Source organism: Gossypium raimondii, chromosome 8, assembly GCF_025698545.1.
Source record: "Gossypium raimondii isolate GPD5lz chromosome 8, ASM2569854v1, whole genome shotgun sequence".
NCBI lineage: Eukaryota > Viridiplantae > Streptophyta > Magnoliopsida > Malvales > Malvaceae > Gossypium > Gossypium raimondii.
The window spans coordinates 29,136,299-29,158,872 of NC_068572.1; the positions used below are offsets into that span (position 1 = coordinate 29,136,299).

General features: G+C 32.1%; 1 long non-coding RNA gene across 1 annotated transcript; it reads left to right on the forward strand.

Moving 5' to 3' along the window:
• Positions 1 to 20,136: 20,136 nt before the first annotated feature.
• LOC128042895 (uncharacterized) lies at positions 20,137 to 21,737 on the forward strand. The gene is made up of 4 exons (XR_008198421.1): positions 20,137 to 20,257; positions 20,378 to 20,456; positions 20,563 to 20,858; positions 21,559 to 21,737. It is a non-coding gene; the product is annotated as an uncharacterized LOC128042895 (long non-coding RNA).
• Positions 21,738 to 22,574: the final 837 nt, after the last annotated feature.

Genomic DNA, 22,574 nt, shown 5'->3' on the forward strand with positions numbered 1-22,574 from the left:
AAGAAGAGAGAAAGGCGGGAAGTCGGTATGAGAAGCAGCAAAAGCAATAAATAGCCCACCCAAAACGTTAAACAAAAAAAGAAAACCTTATGAAACAAATACTATCTTATTGACTTTCTCATACCTAACCTACAACTACAAGGTCTTTAATTATGTATTGGTTGGACCACTTAAGTCTGAGCTACAAATGCACGTGTTTTTTTATTACTTTAATGATCTCTACTGATCAATGTAAAACCAGAAGACAAAAAACAAACAGTATGATGAAATTGAATAATTCATTTTGTACTTAATTAAAATGATTAATTTAATCTTTATATATTACTATGCCAAACTGGAATTATTTTTATTTGTATAAAATAAGTTTAAAAATTATCATAATTCATAAATGGAATTATTTCCAAAAATCTGGTTGTCTTGTGGAATTTATTTATAATAATAATTTAAAGGGTAAACTATAAACGAGGTTACCCAATTATAGATTTTCTTTTTCATTTTGGTCATCTAACTATAAAAGTTACAAAATTATCACTCAATTATTCAATTTTGTCTTTTCGATCCTAACAAACTAACGTAAAAATGGAAACACCTACAAATTTTAATATAGTTGGGTGACAAAAAAGACATAATTAAATAGTTAAGTGACCATTTTGTAACTTTTCATAGTTGAGTGAACAATAAACAATTTACTAATAATTAAATGATTATTTTGTAACATTCCATAATTGGGTGACTATTACTGTAGTGTAACATAGTTCAAAAGAAAATATTGTTTTCCTTATGAATTCTAGACTTGCCCATAAGCCGGGCCACCCGACCCAAAGGCTCGCCCGAAAAGTGGGAGGATTTGGATAAAAATATTGACCCGAAAAATGGGCTTGGGCAAAAAAATAGGACTTGTTTTAAAAATGGGTCAGGCCTCGGGTAAGACATTTTTGGCTCGAGCCCGGCCTAAATTCACAAAATTACAAAAGAAAAAACTGCTATTTTTTTGTTATTTTAATGATATTTTCTTGTTGTTTTCTCCCTATTTTGTTACAATTTTCTATATTATGTTGCTACTATTTCGTTGTTATTGTTTAGATATTGTGTAACACTTATTTTACTGTTAATTTTATTATTATTTTAGAGACATTTTCTTGTTAAGTTGCATCTATCTTAGTATTATTTAAGTATACATATTTTTTAAAATTTATTTTCAATTTGTTCGGAAATATTTTAATTTTTTTAGTATTTTTGATGTATTATATATTTTTAAAAATTATGTAAAAACTAATATAATATAAAAATAATAATATGGGCAGGTCGGGTCGGGCTCGAATTTTAGCATTTTTATCCGGGCTGGGCTTGGACAAATTTTTAGGCCCATTTTTCGGGTCGGACCGGGCCTGGACCTAACAAACATGCATAATTTTTTGGTTAAGCCCAACCCGAACCCGACCGGGCCTATGATCACCTCTAAGGAATTCATACCAAACACCCTAGGTTTAATAAAAAAATCTTTCTAAAATATCTGATTATTAAGTTAAAATTTAATAATGTCTTTTTATATTAAAATTTATTAATAATAGTATTAAATTATAATATAATTTATTTATTTTATTTAAAAATATTTTAATTAACTAAAATTTTTGTTTATATATTAAATAAATAAAATTAGCTCATGCATGGCATGTATAATAAACTAGTATTCTAATATAATCATATGTAGTTTTCAATTAATATATATAAGTATAAGAAATTATTTTATGAATGTTTTCCACTACACCAACAAAATTAAATTAATTATAAATCATATTAAGTTTTAATATAATTATGTATTAAACATAATATATGCTAGGCTTTTTAAAGTTATACATATAGTTACAATTGCAATATAATATTTTAACTATTATTGAATTAAATTATAAATTATAAGGATAAATAATATTTGGCACATGTACTTTTATAAAATGTTTAATATGGTACTTGTACTTTGAAATATTTAATTTGATACCGAACTATCAATATGTGCTTTATTATAGTATTTGTATTTTCTTAAAATGTCTAATTTGGTGCTTGAACTATCAATATGTGTTTTATTATGGTATATGGTATTAACATCGTTAATGAATTGTTAAATCAGCCAATAAAAATTTGACACGTAATTTTTCTAAATAATCAATCCACAAAGATAATATAATATTGCGAAAAAACTAAATAATATAATATGAATTAAATTAAATTAAAAAATAATTAAACATATGGTTAATAAAAATAAGTAAATACAAAAATATCTTTCATGGATATTAAAAAATATTATAAAACCAATTAAAATATTATTTGAAATGGAAAGCTCTTTGGAGAATATGGCCATTTACTTAAATGGAAAAGAGAACGTTTTTGTTTATATAAGTTTAGTATTTACTTTTTTTATTAATCATATGTTTAGTTTTTATTTTAATTTAATTTAATTTTTTTTGTTTTATTTAGGTTCTCACTTAATTTTATATTAACCATGTGGACTTGAAGATTTGGGAAAAAAACTACATTTCAAATTTTCATTTATTGGTTTAGTAATTCAATAAATGTGTTAACATCAGGTGCCATAATAAAGCACATATTGATAGTTCAGTACCGCATTGAAAATTTTCAAGGTACAAGTATCACATTGGGCATTTTCAAATTATAAGTACCACATTGGAAATATTATGAAAGTACAGTACCAAATACGACATTATCCTAAAATATATTATGTTCTAATATAATCATATATCAAACATAATGTATTTTTCAATTAATATATATAAGTTTTTTTTTTTTTGAAGTTCCATGTATAGTTACACATAATATATCCGAATAACTATAACAATACCTATAACAAAATAAATCGATATAATGCTCAAATATGGTGAGATATTAACCAAAATAAATATAGATTAAAACCCACATACACAAAATGAAACTCAATTTTAAGATTTTAAAATTCTTTCGCGTTAATTACCTTGCGATTAAGCTAAGGCCATATTAGCAGTAAGTTTACTTTTTAAATAATTGTTATCAATGATAATTATATTTTTTAGTTTTCTATTTTACTTAAATTTTAAATAATTTTATGCAAATAAAGTTAAACATTTAAAATGTATTTTAATTATAATATTAACTTTCACATGATTTTTTTATTTTTATTTTAATCAATTTTTTATTAGAACCTTCTAAAACAATGATAACTAATTAATTTACATAAAAAGTTTAATAAATTCATCTTATCATTAATATATAAGTGAATTAAATATAAATATAAATTATTTAATTTCATTGATGTCAAACATAATTTTTATGAAAAAGTCAAATACATTTAATTTTATAGAACTTCAAAATGTAATTAAATTTTTATTATTTGTGATTGAAATAAAGAAATAAATAAATTAAATAGAAAATACATAGATAAATAATAACAAGAGTATAATTACTTTTTATATAAAATTTTCTTAATAAATAGATTCAATAAGGTTTACGGAATTTCTTCAAACATATTTATCCTATAAAATAATTAGACTAAAAAAACCTAAAATCATGATAAACTTGATTTTAAAATACAAAGTCTTGAGGATTTTTTTCTTTTGAGATCATTGGTTATGCCCATTGTCTAATAGATATATAAAAATAAAACACATATTAATTAAATTAAAGGTAAATTATATTAACAGTCACTTAACTTTCAATTCAGTCACTCAAGTTTTAAAAAATAACAAATCAATCCTACTAACCATTTTTCGTTACAAATGTAATGAAAAGCTGACCTAGTTGCCCTATTATTCCACTGTGTAAATGACCCCAAGCTAGGTTGGGCAGTAAAAGAAACATAAGAAGCAAAGAAGAAGAAGAAAAATAAGAAGAAGAAGAAGAAGAAGAAGAAAAAGAAGAAGAAGAGAAATATAAAAAAAACATGCCACTGTTATGATAATTGATATATGATTCGCATGTTAAGCATGCTCACTGTACTAATTAAATCCGATTCAAATGTTAAGCATACTGGCTGTATTGATTATAAATCTGATTCGCATGTTAAGCATGCCCACTAAAAATACTGTTCATATGTCATATCACATGCATGGGGTTGGGATGATTATGAAAGGAGGATGACTTTGGTAGTTTTACTGCAATATTGAGTGGCTAACGTGCAGTTTGTCTGCGATATTGAGTGGCTTGGCCACAACGCTATTCAGTGGTTTAACCATAATAAGCAGCTTGTTTATGGTATTCAGTGGCTTGACCACAACGTGCAACTTGACTACAATATACAGTGGCTTGGCCACAATGTGGAGTGTTATTAGATGGACGAATTTTGGGAAAACTCTTTATTGGTGTGTACTGGAGATGGGTAGGAATGCTTTTGAAAAACTTTTACTGATTTCTGAAAAAGCTCTACATCAACATTCTTATGCACCTTGCCATATGTGAAATTATGTTGAAATACAAGTGTTATTATATTTATGAAATGTATGGCTTAAATATTATTTTCTTTTATGTTGAATTATCATTGTGCTTTAAAAGCTTAGCCCTTCAAATTCCTCACTTTTCAAACAACCCACGAGGTTAAGACATGGGATTGGCTTATGGAGGAGTACTCGGACATTTTACGTATAAACTTTTATACTTTATTATTTGGTATTTTTGGGACTGTTTAATTTTTGTTTACAAACTATAGCATGGGACATTGATTTTGGATTTTGGATACTTTACATGATTTGGTTTAAAAATAATTATAAACAAATGGTTTATCAAATCAGTATGAAAAACGGATTTTCAACAAAATTACAATTTTGACCCAATGGTTTTATTTCAAACTCAATAATACATTTTTACTAAACTTAAATCTATTTATCCACTTATCCAATAATTTATGAAATGAATCAAACTACGATTTTTAATCAACAAATAAGAATTAATAAATTTTCCACTGCGACATTTTCAAAGTAAAATGTTTTCTTCAAATGTTCAAAACTTGGACTTTTCAAAGCTATTTTGTTTCTGATAATTTCATTCCAAAAAAATTCAAAGACATTACTTTGGTTTTATCAAGCAAATCAACATGCTGATTTTAAATGATATAAAACTTATACATTTGATAGCAAAATGAATACTCGAGTACGAACCCGATGTATACGAGCTCAAGGAGAGCAAGGTCAAGGGACCCAAGTTGATTCGTTTACGTCACAAATGCGCACTCCCGATCCAATGGCTGAACATGTTGAACCCGCACCTACTGTTGATGAGAACCAATATGAGCCTACTGATGATGTTGTATCACAAGTCATGTTTAGGGTAGTACAATGAATAGCTGAAGCCTGTTCTAGAAAGAGTAGTCGAGGAACTATAACTGAAAGCCTTCGTTTAACGGAGCTAAATTATTTAGAGGCGTTTCTGAGACAACTCCTACCATAGCTGAATACTAGTTAGAGGCTACGGAGAGAATCTTGGATGATTTGGAGTGTACCTCTGAGCAAAAATTAAGGGGTACTGTATCACTGCTTAGATATGAGAATTACCGTTGGTGGCAGGCTGTTATGAGAAGTACTCAGACGGAGAGGCTGACATGGGAATAATTTCTAGATGCTTTCCAAAATAAGTATGTAGGTATCAAATATGTTGAAGCTCGGAGGTTGGAATTCATTAAGCTTAAGCAATGAGATAGGTCTGTGGCCGAAAATGAAGTCGACTTCTTCAGGCTGAGCTACTACTCCCAAGGATGATTGCAACAAAGTAGGATAAGTGCGCTAGGTTTGAGAATGGATTGGGGTATAAACTGATGGTGATGGTAACCCCTCATCAAGAAAGGGTTTCTGAAACTTTGGTGGAGAAAACATTAATAGTCGAGAAGGTTAAGCGTGTAGAATGCGAAAGGAAAGATAAACTAAAGTCTTTATTAAGAGAGATGTTGGTCCTAGTGCTCAGGCTCTGCGACCCAATAAGCGGTCCAAAGACGATAGACCTCGACAGAATAACGTAGCCATTGGTGATGGAGGTAGAACTCTGAATTGTGCTACTTGTGGTAAGAGGAATTTAAGAGAGTGTTTGAGGAATTTGGACGCATGTCTAAAATGTAGGTCTTTGGATCATAAGATCAAGGATTATCCACTTCGTAATAAGCAAATGCAAGCCCCAAAATAGAGCAGAGCTCAGAACCAAAGAGCTAGACAACAGTCTCAAATAGGTCAGGGTCAGAATAGAGGTGGTAATGCTGGACAGAGACATAGAACACCGGGTCAAAGCACTAACCGAGTTGATGCAAGATAGCTTGCACTTGTCTATACGACTAGACATAGGGAGGCCATGATGCAGCTGACTTCATAACATGTACTTTTACAATTAGTTCTATTCAATACTTTGATTTGATTTAAATTCCACGTGATACCCAGCTATTGCAATAAATGCATAAGGACAATCTCGACAAGCATGAGAACTAGTCTTTGTCGCCTTTCCACATCGTAAACATACAACATCATTTACTAGCTTTCTAATATGCAAATTAGATCTAGTAGGTATATGATTATATAAAATTCTCCATGTTGTAATTTTCATTTTATATGACATATTTGTTTGCCATAACTGCCTGAAAATATATGTTTCTTTGGACCTATGTCGTTGTATAAATCATTCTCAGTTCCTAGAAAGCCTCGAAACAAGAGCCGATACCCATTGCACACCGTATACTCTCTAGATTTCTCGTGACCCCATCTCAACCTGTTTGATAGCTCATACTACACCAATGGGATACTCTGTATTCTTCTAAATTCTTGTTCATTAAAGGTGGTAATGATTACACTCTCCTTCCATTTCCCACTATGTTCATCAATCAGTTCAGCCAAAAAATTTACCTTATTAACTTGTAGTGAAGTAATTATGTAGGGTCTGTCTCCAAAAAACCAGGCTACATCCCAAATTGGTATTGATTTTCCATCACCAAATTTCCAGCTATTCCCTTTCAACAAGATCCCCTTAGCTGCCCAAATGCTCCTCTATATAGTCGAAGGTTGACTCTCTAACTCAGGTTTTAAAATTTCACTACTTTCGTAGTATTTTGCTTTCAATACATGTGCTACCAATGAGGTAGGATTACAAACTAATTGCCACCCCTGTTAGGCCAAAAGTGCAATATTAAACTTCATTAGTTTTTGGAAATCCAATCCCCCACCCTCCCATGAATCCCATAATTTAACTGTGAAATTTGCCATAAGTAATGACAGAATACTACATTTATTTCCTCACAAAAAAGAATTTGGCAATAAAAAACAGGAGATGACATATGTGGGAATTACTTACAAAACTACTTTGATAAAAATCGGCTTACCCCCTTGCGATAACAATAGATTACACCAACCATTTATTTTACCTCGAATCCGATCCATAATATTTTGAAAAGCTAATTTTCTGTTTCGACCCACTGCCATCGGCAGCCTTAAATACTTCTTAGGATCCATAGAACTTCTCACTCCTAACTCTCTTTCTATTAAATTTCGATTTCCTTCACTAACATTCAAGCTAAATAAATAGGGGATTTTTTAAAATTAATTAGTTGCCCAGAACAACTCGCATATTCTTTCAAGGTATTTTCACATTTACTACCCCAATTAAAGATGCACCCCTAAAAATCAAACTATTATCTGCAAAAAAATAAGTGTGATACTATAGGTCTTGAGCGACTCGCTTTCACTCCCTTCACTAAACCTTCTTGACAAGATGATCATAATAAAGCTGATAATTTCTCACTTCAGAAAAGAAATAGGAAAAGGCTCAATGGGTCACCTTGCCGAAGTCATCTAGAAGGGGAGATTTGCCCTCTTGGTACACCATTCAAAACCACTGAGTACTTGATAGACTCTACACATTGCATTACCAAATTAACTTGTGCCTTAACAAAACCCATCTTAAGCATTACCTCTTCAACCAAATGCCACCCCACTCTATCATACCCATTGCTTATATCCACATTGAACGCAAAATATCCTTTTCGTCCACCTTTTTTCTTCTTGAAAGAATGCAGTAATTCGGAAGCCATTAATACATTATCTGCAATCAACCTCCTCGATACAAATGTACTTTACACCTCATTAACACAATACGGCATGATTATCTATAATCTATGACCAATTGCTTTGGAAATTATTTAAAACAAAATATTATAAAGGCTAATCTATCTAAAATGCGTCATATTAACAGGATCAGACTGCTTTGAAATAAACACTATATTAGTATAATTGATCTCTACCAAAGATCTGCCATTATTCAATATATCATAGCAATACTTACTAGCATTTGTACCAATTATATACTAGAATTTTTGGTAAAAAAGCCGTCATGCCATCTTTCACAGGTGCCTTCGTAGGGTGCATACTACGAATTGTCGCTGTAACACCCCTAACCTATATCAGTCGCATGAATAGGGTTACGAAGCATTACCGAAGTTTATAGAACAAATAAAATTAATTCATGTTATTTACTATCCATATCCGAAACCAATCATATTCAATCATACTGTCCCTTAAATAAACCCTCGAGGTCCAATTTATACATTTGAAACAAGTCGGGACTAAACCAAAAACTCATGAAATTTTTCGCAAAATTTCAAAATTTTTCCTAGGTACAGGGGACACACGCTCGTGTGGTCAGGCCGTGTGGGCATTCGATGTGAGGTACACAGCTGGGTCCCAGCCTATGTCCATACCCGTGTAACTTCTGACTTGGGTCACATGGCCAGCCACATGTCTATGTGCTAGGCCGTGTGGACAATTTAATTTCCAAAAATTAAGTGCAGGGGTCACACGGCTAAGTCACACGCCCGTGTACTATACAATGTGACACACACGAGTGAGACACAGGCCCGTGTCTCTGCCCGTGTGAGTAATTCAAAGCATTTTATTTCTTAAATTTTAAGATGCAGGGGACACACGGCCAAACCACACGATCGTGCGCATGGCTGTGTGTCACACACGACTAAGACACACGCCCGTGTGGACAAAATAAGACTATTTCGAAGCCTTATTTCTCACCCAAATTTGTCTTGCACCAACATTAACATTTTAACACGTTTCCAAACCAATTCAAAACATTTAAATCAAACCAAAACCAATTCTTATGCATGACATATCATCCTATATTTTCAAGTGACCAACTTACCAAATTGGTCAAATATTCATTTAAGCATATTTATACCTAATATGTATATCAACTCAAGCATTCAACACATATGAACATAATATAGTCTCATACACATATACATCAAAACATACCATCATTAGCCATTCCAATGGCTAATTACAACCAAATATTAATATGTCATCATTTGGTCAATTTAACCTATACATGCCAATATAACCATAATTGATTTACCATATATATATACCAAAATGGGCTGATGGATAGTGTGAGTGATCTCTGCCAAGCTTCTAATCCAACAAGCCTCCAAATTACTATAAAACAGGGAAAAAATAAAATAGAGTAAGCTTGAAATGTTTAGTAAGTTCGTATAACATGGTAATTAACTTGCCACTCATTTAAATTTAATATAAACATACAAGGCCCATTCAATGAACTTGATCACGAGCCCTAACACATATCATCATTACCCTTGTTAGTCATATATTTCATATAAATATCAAGAAACATGTATGGGCTCAACAATAATTAGATTTCCATGTACATATACTTTCCACATCATGTATTCATATAACATATACAAATCATATCCTTATATTTCAAATACATTTTCATAATAATTCGTCTCGAGTTCAGATTATTTCATGTCGGAACTTTGCCCATTAAATCATTTTAAATGTCAGTGTCACACGGGTAATACACTTAAGATGTACAAATTTATAATCATGGATGAACATATTCATCAAACAAATTCCATGTTCATAATTATCATCTCGTATTTTCCATATATCATGTATCATCATTTTCATGTATTTCAGACAGATACCTGTATTAATTAATTTCATGTTCATATTTTCTCATGTCAGGATTTTGCCCATTGAATCATTGAAAACATCGATGGATACACAGGTAGTACACTCGAAGTGTACAAAACTGTAATCCGTCAACTCATATTCAGGGGTACCCATTAGGGTACATAATCAGGAAGAACTCTCTCGAGTCATAGAACAGGATGCTCATGTGAGCCATGCAACAGGAAGTTTATCCGGGCTATAACAGGAAACTCATAAGAGTTTAAAACATGAAGCTCATTGAGCTTAACAGGTAACTCTAAGGAGTTATTATCAGGGAGCTCCGGATAGTCATATAATAGGAAGTTCAAGCGAGCCATATCAGGAAGCTCACAAAGAGCCTATATCAGGACGCTCACAAAGAGCTGCATTTGTGTCCACAATATATGCAAGATCACAACAGATCATATAATAGGACGCTTACAAAGAGCTGCTGTAGTCCGTAACACATGCAGAATCACTATCGATCAGGATGCTTGCAGGAACCATATAACGAGAAGCTCGAGAGGGTTTATAACAGGATGCTCGTCAGAGTTGTGGTGTGTCCGCAACACATGCAGGACTACAACAAATACGAAAAATCCTATATCCATCGAATTTCATTTATTCAAACGAGACTTAATGTTTATCAGGTATTATCAGATATGTAATTGATTTTCATACATAAGACATTTATACAATCCACACATCTACAACACTCAATTCAAACATATAAATATACATAATTTAGTTACATGAACTTACCTCGGCAAATTATCATGTACGTAAAATCTAGAAATCCGACATTTTTTCTTTTTCTCGTTCTAACTCCGATTTTGGTCTATCCGAATCTATATGAAAGAATTTAACATCAATTCATGTTCATTTCAATTCAATTCACATCTTAGGCAAAATTACCATTTTGCCTCTAAATTTTTAATTAATGACGATTTCGTCCCTAGGCTCGAAAATGAAATTTATGCAATTTAATCCTTATTCCAAGCTGAGAAAATTTTTACATGTAAAATTTACAGCCCATGTACTTCATAAAATTTAGAATTTTTCCATAAAATTTACATCTTTTCAATTTAGTCCCTAAATCATAATTTCATCAAAATTCCCTTTACAAAAGTTGTTTATCTATTAACAACCTTTCATTTTCTACCATAAAACTTCATAATTCATCTATGTTCATCCATGGAAAAACCCTAGTACCTTGATAACTTTGCAAATTAATCCTCGAGATAGCTAGATTAAGCTATTACGATCTCAGAAATATAAAAATCATTAAAAACGGGCAAGAATACTTACCTAATAAAAAAAATAAGTTGGCTTGAGCTTAAGTTTCCATGGCTAGGGTTTCCATGCTTTTAATTTAAGAAAGATGATATTTTTTTACTTTTTTATCATTTATTATCTTTTATTATTTCACTTTCCAATTTCATCATTTTCCTTATTTTATTTTCCATGGATGAATCATCATCCTTAACCACTAAGAATTTTTAATGGTCTATTTTCCATATAAGGACCTTAAATTTTGAATTCCATAGCTATTTAAACCTTTTAGGTATTAGAACTCAACTTTTGCACTTTGTACAATTTGGTCCTTTATCAAATTAAACATGTAATCGGTAAAAATTTTTTACGAAATTTTTTTATACGACATTAATATCATACTATAGACCATAAAATAATATAAAAATAATTTTTTCTTTCGAAAACGTATTTGTGGTCCTGAAACCACTATTCTAATTTTACCAAAAAAGAGCTGTTACGACCGCCACTATCTCCTCCTCAGTAAATCTAGATCTCAAGAAATTGTTCTTGCCTTCAGTAACATGAATCAGAATACTTGAAAGGAGCCTCATACTATCTTCTCCACATTGTGAAGTGAACAACTCCGAAAAATACCGACATGCAATTTGTTCAATCCCTTCATCTCCCACCATCATCTGACCATCCCCATCCTCAAGTCAGTCGATAGTTTTTGCTTTTTTTTTGCATTGTGAATAAAACCCATGAAAAAAATTGTATTTCGGTCACCATATTTGTTAATTATTCCGTCTATTCACACGCGAATATTTTTATTTATTTTTCTTATCCTATTAATATAAAATTTTCAATATATGATTGTATATATTTAAAAATAAATGTGCTATTATTAAAATTTTACTACAAGTAAGTTTGTTTCATGTGTGACTTTTTTTAGTGGAAACAGTTGGGGTTTTATTAAATAAAAAACAACTTACAAAGTATACAATAAATGAAGGCTGTCAATTACATGGGAAAAAGAAACAGTTAACTCATTAAAAAATAAATTCAGCTAAAATCGGGCTAAATAACTTTCTTGAAGCATATGAAAAGAACAAAAACCTAGCTTCGAAAAATTGTCCTTTGTCTCTTGAAGATCAAATGATTTCAGAGACTATCTTCTAAATCCGGCAAGCGTCACAGCTTAATTTGGCAGATCCACCCACCACCAATTGTTTTCCATCGCCGCAACCAAAAAAAGGAGAAAAATCATTTAATAGAAAAGTTGAATCGTCTCTTTTAATACCTTCTGTAACTAAAGAATGCGCTACTCCATTTGCCTTTCTCGATGCATGCCTAAAAAGCATAATTTATAACATGTGCAAAGTATTTTCAAATTTTTTATGCGGGAACTAATTTCAAATCTATCTTCTTTGTCTTTTTGTAGCTTTTTTATTACCGAGAGTGCATCTCCATCAATTTCTACCTCCTAGAAACCTAGATTCAGACCCTATCACACCCGATTTTCACTTATGCCCCAAATTTAAAGGAAAGTTAGGATTTATTTGAATAGAATGATAAGATGGTGAGCTCTAGTGGGAAATTTAAAAATTTTAGTGACTGATAAGCAATTAGTTGGGCTTAAATTCTAGTTTGGTTAGGATGGAACCGGTTGGTTCCGTATGTGGAAGACACAATGATTACCGGTGGTAGGCTGATAAAGGTCAAGAGACCGTGTAAGGGAGTTATATATATTTGAGAGAGAATGGACATTCATGCAAAAAAAAAAAAGATCTTCACAATTCTGTTTACAATTTTTTCTCATTTGCATCGTCTTCTTTGGTTTTTCTAAAGAAGGGGAGAAGTTAAAAGAGCTCTGCATGAAACAGAAATAATGCGAATTGAAGTCTGGAAGCAGAGAAATTGAGAAACTGGTAAGCTTTCTTATCTTTCTAGGCTCGTGAATTAGAGAAATAAGGGTGAAGACTCTTAATAAATTTCTGTAAACCGGGTTCTAGGCTTTAAGGTTTGAATACCTTCGATTTAATCGATAAATGGTTGTCATTTTTAGCTGTTAGGATGAATGAGGCTCTAGCGTTTGGACAAGCTAAGTTGACGACGATAAAAGAGGCAATGTGAGTTTTTATACTCTACTTTTGGGTGATCGATGATGTTTTGTTGCTTGTTTGAGCCATGTTCGTGTCTTCTTTGAGTTGCGTCTAAGAACATGTTTGTGTATGAACATAGAGGTTGAGTAGGCTGTGAATGCATAATATTGTGAGTGTATACTCTTGCAAGTTTATTTCTTGACGGTTATATGGTTATGAATTAACAAATAGATAAATGACATATTGTATGTTATAGTAACTAGTACAATGTATTGTTTAAAATACATGTTCATATGGTATGTGGAGTACAGAGGAAATTTACTTAGGCGAGGAGATGAAGATAGGAATAATTGGCGAATTGGAGGAATGAGCAAATTGATAAGGGGATACAAGGGAGTGTGGCGGTATTATAGAATGGTATCAACTGGCATGCTAGAGCAACACTGTGATGACAATCTATCGACTTTATAGAGCGACACTGCGATGGCAATTATCGACTGGCTTGCTAGAGCCAGACCGTGTCGACAATCAATCAACACTATGGAGTGACACCGTGACGATGGTTCTCAACTAGTCCTTCGAGGTGACATTGTGGAAATAGTTTATAGGTATTTCAAGGTGACCTCGGAAGAGGTTTATTGATTCCTCGAAATAGGTTTATTAATTCCTCAGAATCATATTGTGTAAGACCATAACTAGACCATGATAATATATAAAGCCCGCCAGAACAGTAAACATGGTGTTGTCGTATTGCATAAGACCATAGTTGGGCTATGCTGCCTATAAAGTCTGTCAAGATGTTAAACCAGGAAGTTGTCAAGACACAAAAAAAAGTAAATCATGGATTGGCTCACGATGAGTAGCATAATAAAATGATCTTGGCGTGTCTGGCAACACGGAGAAATAGGTTAGTAAGAGAATCCACCAAATTACGAGAAGAAAATAGTTTGATAGAAACATTTGAAATGCAGATATGTCAATAAGGGAATCTGCTAGATTTCGATGATTGTGAGGAATTGGTATAAGCGGGTTTAACGCAATAAATGTAATGGAATGGATATTCCCTTGGAAGTATTTAAGTGTTCGACTAGATGAGTTCGCTAGTATTTGGCGAGTAAACTGGTATTGGGTACAATAGTGAGATGAATAATTGGATTCTAGTCCTAAGGGTTTGCGAGTAAGAGGCAACCTGAGAAGGGTAAGTTCGCCACGAAATTTCTTAAATAAAGAATCCACCGGGATTTAACTAAAGGCGAGGAGGCCTGTCAGGCCTATTCTAGCAAGGTGAGTCCCAAATTGACTATTCGTTGTAGAAAATCTGCCAAGGGGAAACTTGAGAGAGAGATAAACCTCTCGGGGCTATCTTCTACTAGAAATGTCTTAGCAAAATGTTTTTAAAGGGAAAGATCCTACAGGGCTGTCCTACATAGTACAAGTCCGTAAAGAAAGGGTGTTTACTGAGCAGCTAAATGTCATTTACAAGACTACAGGTGAAGATAGTGGAATTGGGTTCCCTTAAGAAAGGGTTTATGCTAGGGATAAGTCAAAGGAAGATAGTTGTCAGGGTAATATGGTAATCATATAATGAGTTTCGTATGGAATGATTAGATCATATCAAGGATCCACCATTGAGGCGATTACAAAGGCAAGCCCGTTAGTAGAAGACAACAATCTAAATGACTTGCATATGTGACTATCTTTAAGGAGACACACTATGAAGGTTAATATGGATGTCAGTGAGGAAGCGATACAGGGTCAAATCCCAGAAGAAGTTAATATTTGGAAAAGCGCATCTATGTTTAAACTAGAGACTAAGCCTGCCAAACGATCGGCTCAAAGATTCTAAGGCTTTGGTCACACCAACAAACCGGTGGGACACCCTAAGATGCTCAGGGAGTTTTAAATTATGTGTTTTTATCTTGTTTTCAGAAATATGGTACTTATAGTTCATAGAATATCACTAAGTTCATCTAAACTTATGATTGAACTGCCTTGGTTGCAGGATCAAAATTATTAAAGTCAATGTGAGTGGACCAAGCTAGACATGGCTAACTTTGTGCAAAGGGCGCGGTAGTTGTATCATGCGTAAAGAGAGGCCCCCTTTGAGGCCACGCCTCAGGGATTGAGTTGGAAATATTTGTATATAAGTCTTCATTTAAAATTGTAAATATCTGTTAGATTTAATATGGTATTAAATTTGTAAAGATTTATTTCTAGTAAGATATGAGTTAGAATTTAATATTGTGTAAGTACATGAATGAACCAATTTTATAAATTTGGTTAAGTTAATTGGGTTAATTGTGACATTCAATACCCGAACCGATTGATCAGGTCAGGTATAGGGTGTTACAGACCCATTTGAATTGCCTAAAAACATGCAAGTGCTTTTGCAGTAAACGTTGTAGGTATGTGGTCATTCAAGATAATTTTGGATCCCAAAACCATCCCGTTTGAGTCTCTTATTACAATTCCCGAACATGATCTTTTCCTTTATATATGAAAAGCAGCGTCAAAATTGATTTTCTTATATGGACTTTCCAGCAGCCTCCATTATTCAAACTCCACCCTTCAGGCAGGTAATTTCTTATTTAACCCATCAACTCCTATAGATAATTTAAAATAAAACTAGTTGTAGCTAAAGCTATGGGTCGATCTCCTTCATGTGCTATTTTGTTTCTAGTAGTCCATATCACCCATATGATACAAGCTACCATTATGCACTGATAAACTGAGTTATTTTCAAAAATAAATGTCATCCAGTCCTTATATTCTAAGTTTGATATTGTTGAGGCCAAGCAAAGTTTAACTGTTTCCAAATCTCCTTTTGTAGTGGGGCAGTCTTGAAAAACATGTTCTATAATTTCTGTTTCACCAGAGCATCCGAGGCATCTTGAGGATCCAATCAATGAGGCATCTTGAGGATCCAATCAATCTTTTATAGTGTAGATTATTAAAAGTAGGAATAATTTTTTGAGAAATTCTCCAGTTTGTAATTTTTAATTTGGGAGGCAGATTTATAAGCAAAAGCTTTTTGTAAAAAGATATGTAAACATCTTGAATGTAGTTAGGAGTAGGTGTATGAATACCTTGTAAAAGTAATTTGTACCCACTACGCATCAAATATTCACCCAAAGCTTGGCCTCGCCTCGCCATACAATGTTGTCATCATCTGGGATACGTAAAAGGGGAATACAAAGAATCCGAAGAGCTTCGAACATTAAGAATCTAGGATACTAACATTCTATTCTAGTCTGAGTCATTAGAGCTATAATAAATAAATGATTTATCAAAATTAACACATTGCTCAAAACATACTTCAAACTCACAAAGAATACTCTTAATGATATGAGCCCCTCTATTCATAGCATCCCTAAACAAAATGCTATCATCTGCAAACATTAAATGAGAAATAAGAGGCCCTCGATTACATACCTTTGCACCTTCCAGTAAGCCCTCTTGTGTTGCCAATCTCATAAGGGATGAGATACATTCACCACATAACAAAAATAAATAGGGACTCAAAGGATCCCCTTGTCGTAAACCTCTAGTGGGTCAAACCTTCTTTCCAGGTTCACCATTAATGATAATAGAATATGAAACGGTGCTAATGCAATGCATGGCAAAATCCACTGTTTCATGTGTGACTTGTATTAATGTAAAGTTGTGTGAATTTTAAGGGTTTTATTTTTCTGTTCATGTCAAACAATTAATTGATTTAAGGCTACTTAAATTAGAACTATTAGAAGACAACTTCATTTAGTTATTCATTTCATTTAGGCATAAAGGCAAATTTAGCCCTCAAGGTTTATATCTTGTCAATTTGATCATTATTTGTTTAGCTAAATTTGACCCTCAACCTTTTAAAAGAAAAGTTTAATTTTGACCATCAACTCTCCAAAACGAGTTAAATTGTTATTTTTTAACGGAAAAACTGACTATAATGTAAAAATTTTAAACATAACAACTCAAATGACAATCTACATGTACTTCATGCTATTTTTTTATGAACTTTTCATAATTTTTTGAATTTTAAATATTTAAAATTATTTGTTGACATGACATTTAAGACAAATAATGCCATATCAGAATGAAAATAAGCATGGATTGCCATGCAAGTTATCACACCAATATTGTTAAATAAATTAATGTTTTAGTCAGCATTTTCGTTAAAAAACGATTTGACTTTTTTTGAAAGGTTGAGGGTCAAATTTAGCTAAAAAAAAAAAAGAATAAAGGTCAAATTGACAAGAAATTGTAAACGTTGAGGGCTAAATTTGACAACATACCTTTCATTTATTATCAAATTAATTAATTTAAAAAATTGTTGTAATGAGATTAATCTTATTTTATAAATTACTCCATATAAAGTTTATCCCATTATTTTGTCGTGTTTCAACTTGTATTGAATTTGATTAGTTTAATTGACATGCCTCTTAAATGGTACATTATATAATTGAACGCCAAGATGTACTTCGCTTTAAATTTTAGCCCAAAAATATTTTAATAATGGTTGGTGAAATGAAAGAAATCTATTAATATGAAAGTTTATAGGAATAGAGAATAATATTGGAATGCCGACAACAAATGAAACGATGCCAACCAATGATTACGTATGTCATGCCATTTTCACTTACAACCTCTCTACCACATTTTTTTGTTTGCTTGGTTTCAGATCAAATATTTGTGTATTTTAAAAATATATGCAAATACCTCTGACTAACTACAATATACCATCAAACTAATATAAAATATAATACACAAATAATCGAAAAAGAAACAACTTATTCATGACATACGCATAAAACCCTCCACCGCAAAACCTCATCGGCAAAAATATTTTATATTTCATTTGTTATATTGTCTTAGACAAAAATTTTGCATGTTCTATGCGCTAGGCCCAAATCCAACCACGCAAGATACCCGATATGGACCTTCCCAATATTTTCCTTTTCGTCATGCTGGCTGGCATACTTCTGCATTCCTCATAACTAGATCTCCCATCGAATACTAATCGCTGTGGACTTGAGTCTTGTAAAATTGACCATTTGTTGAGCACGAACAGCCAAACGGAGTGCAACTTGATCCCTGGTTTCTTCGAGGAAGTCCAAGTTTTCCTTGAATCAAATTTCTTTGGTTTGGTCTTCATAGTGAAGAGCCTGATGATACTGCAGGTATCACAGCTTCGGAACCAAGCATCAGATTGAAAGATGTTTCAGCCGTGCCAGAATGAGATGTCGTTTGGAGGGCCCATAGAATGCCCGATAGTTTGTCAAACCATCCGCCTTTGGCATCATACACTTTTTTATTTTCAAGGCTTGAAGAATCTTTTTGTTGGTAGCTATAGCTTGATGGTTCGCCTAGCTGGGAGATCTTAACAGAAGTGTGATTCCCACAAAATTCTTTAAACAAATAAAATTTTATTGTTTGAATTTAATCCATTTCATCTCATGCCAACTGCTAAATTATACCATTATTGCTTAAGTCAGCGTTCTCGAATCACACTTTGATTTATATCTCTATATATATTAAGAAAAAAGATGATGACGAGACCTCCCTAGTAACTTACACAATTGCTCATGTCAACCCTTTCACCTCCTTTTTTTTTTTTTTTTTTCTCTTTTTAAAAGATAAAAAGCCTTTAATTAGAATAGGAGAGAATAACTAATTATGGGTATATATTTCTTTAATTTGGAGTTAGAAGAGCTATTTATTTTATTTCTATGCAAAATTTCCAATTGCATGCACGTACCCACATAACATATACGTATAATACACTAATTTCATGCACCTATGCAATAACAGATACTTCTAGTTTCAATTATTATTGACTGAAACTCTTTTTATTTTCTTATGCAGTTTTCATTAATGTACAATTATTCGGTAAGTTGCATATTTAATTCTTACACTCTAATTTGATTATTTTTAGTCCTTATAATTTTAGATTTTGAATTTTTTTCCTCACTTAAACAAAATCCATTAAATCTATTAAGTTAAAATCTTATGTAGTAAAAATACTAAAATGTGTAATGTTATATTAGCTTGTTATTTTCACATAATACACATAAAAAGCTACATCATTTTAGTTAATGGATTTAATTGTTAAGATTTCAAAATTTAAAATATATATATATATAACTAAAATGATCAAATTGGCGGATATGGACTAAATCTATTACTTACGCATAATAAAAGACCAATAACAAAATTTAATCTAATGGGTTTAATTAACTGCTACTTTTTGAGTCATGATTGGAACTTCAAAATTCAAAAAATATATGAACTATCACATCCTGAAAATCGAGTTAGAAGAAATTAGGTTATTAAAATTTAAAATTGGTCGCGTTCTGATTTTTGAGTTAAGATTGTGAAATTATGTTAAGTGAGATAATTTGGTTCAGTGGGTAGGTGTTGGGGTTGTGTGCGCGAGGTTCTGGGTTTGAATCATATTCCATGAATTTTGTTAATTTTTAGCTCAACTCATATCCCTAGTCTTTTGATTTAAATCTTATTTCTGCACAAATTTTGATAGAATGAGTTTGCTGGTTTAGTGGTAAGGTGTTAGCCTATTCTTTAGTCCTGTGTTTGAATCCTTACATGCCTAAATGAGAATTATTTTTGTTTTAAATTCTGGGAAAAATTCTGATAAGGGTAACTAATTAAAATTAGTGGGATGGAGTGGGGGAAAGTAGGCAGTTTTTAAATAAATAATGATAGGGAATTTTATTTTATTATTTTTTCCCCAAAGTTCCCACATTTCCCTCACCCTCTGTTCGCGTCAGTTTTTTTTTTCCCTTTCTTTGCTCTCTTTTCTTTTCTTCACTGTTTATTTCTTGGAGGTTTCTTTCTTTCCTTTTGTTAATTCTTGTTGCTAGTGGTTCGTCGTATGAATTACGTTTGACTCTCTGTTTTCGATCAGAAGACAATAAAGGCGTAAGTTTCGATGATTATTTTTCTGTTATTGTTAGCTTTAACTCGTTCAATTTTCAAGGTTGAGTTTTAGTTTTAGTTTTTGTTCTATACTTTGTTAAGTGTTTTCATGATTTTGTTTAGGCGAAGGTTGTGAAAATCGAATACCTCTAGTGGAGTAATTCTCGAAGTAATTCTCAATTTGGACGTTGCTTTTTGAGTGGTAAGAACTTAAATTTCAAATTTAAAGGCTAGAAACTTTGGTAAAAGTGTGTTATATTGGATAGGTTTTTGAGGACTAATTAGTGTGGTTTGATGAACGATTGTAGGATTCGTGCGTTCCTCTAGAGCAACTGATCAAATCTGCCATCACCTATGTGAAACTAGCCGATTTATCGCTTGAAACTCGAGAAAAATACGAAATAGGGGTTGTTTTCGAAACTGCCCAACACCACATTGCCATGTGGTAGACTGAGTGTGATTTTGCAACCCCTATGGGTAGGCCGTGTGGGGCACACAGCCGTGTGAAATCTTGTAGCTCATGTGGGCCTTTTGAGCCAATTCTGAGGTCTGATTAAGGGACTCAGTAATTGGATCCATGGGCATTATGTAGGCCCAGAAAAACGTAAGATTCAGTAAACAAACATGGATAAGTGTAGTAGGTGTGTTAAATAAGTTCTGATAAGTATAATAATGCGTTATGATTTGCTATAAGTAGGTACGTGAATTAAGCATGACTATATTGTAAACCATGTGTGTTATACATAATATGCTATCTGTTCTGATAAGCTTTTCTATTTGACTATGTAATATGAACATATGTTATTGTGATTTTGCATGTACAATGGGGTGGGTTATGATATGATGGAGGAAGTGTTATATGACAGTTTTTACTGCAAATATATGGCGGCTAGACCGCAAATTCCTATATGGCAGCTCAGCTACATATTTATGAGTGGCACATCGCCACATTTTGGTGTGATTGGATGGATGGACTCTTATAGTCCTATTTGGTATTGGCTAGTTGGAGTTGGTGTGTAGCGAATGGGGGTAGGATCTGTGTCTATATTTGTTCCGGTCTAACATGATATTCTGATATGATATATGTGTTTCTGAAATATAACATTATAAAAATTTCGTTCTGATATATGTTTCTAAAAATGTGATATGATAAGCTCTGTTACATTACAAGATATGCTCTGATATGTAATATGATACAAAATTTCGATTTGATTATTGTATATGCAAAACTCATAAGAAATTATGTTTGTGGGTTAAGTCACACACTGAGTATCAAACTCACTCGTTTGTTTAATATGTTTCAGGTAATCGTTTGACTTAGGACTGAATGGCGTGCGAGAGCTCGGATTGATTTCTCGGTTAACTAAGTATGATAGTTACATTATTAACCTTTATGGACTTTTGGGACTGTAATTTATTTTTAAACTTTATTTTTGGTTTTTGTTTTGTTCGTCGATTTTTGGGTTTTTTTAATGTAAAACCAAAAAATCACACGAGTTAACAAAATTGATTTCGATTTTCGAAAAACAAAAAAAAAGCTAAGGATTTTCTGCAGCAATTTCAAAATGGGTTTTATGAAAATATCTAACGAATGTTTCAAAATATACCAATTGGCGAACTGCATGTTTTCAATTATTAAGATCACTTTTTTTTATCAATTAAATCTCTGAAATTCTCATTTCGAAACCAAATAAGTTATTAAGTGATTTTATTGTAAGTTAAGTGTTTTTGAGCAAAAGATTTGACCAATATACGTAAGGGTTTTGCCACACTTATGTTTTCGAAACACACTCTGGAAGCAAAATCTTTTAAACAAGTACAAACTAAGGTTTTTCTCTGTTAAATGAATAAGTTCTCTTTGTAATTTCCAAAATAACACGCGAGTATTTTGGTTAAAAATGATAATTTCAGATTGCACGACTTCAAAAGCTAGGATTAAACTTCTGGGTTTTTCTTAAACAAACTAATGCAACTCCTCCAGACTTGGCCATGACATCTAAGTCGAGTTTAGGATGTTACATGAATTAAATTGGACCAAATTAGAATACAATGACTATCTATAACTTGAGCATAAAATAAAGACTAAAAGCATATTAACCAATACTTAAATATGCATGAGATTTGTTAAATTAAATAAAGGGATGAAAAATATCGTTTATTTAGTTTTTATTATTCTAAATACCAATTAAAAGGTGATTTTTTTAGAGTTAAAAGTTTGGCCTGTCAAATAACAACTTATTAAATATTAGAAAACTATAAAAAAAATAGACTGAATCATAATTTGGTTTGCATTGACATTATTATCAAAGTAAGAAAATGA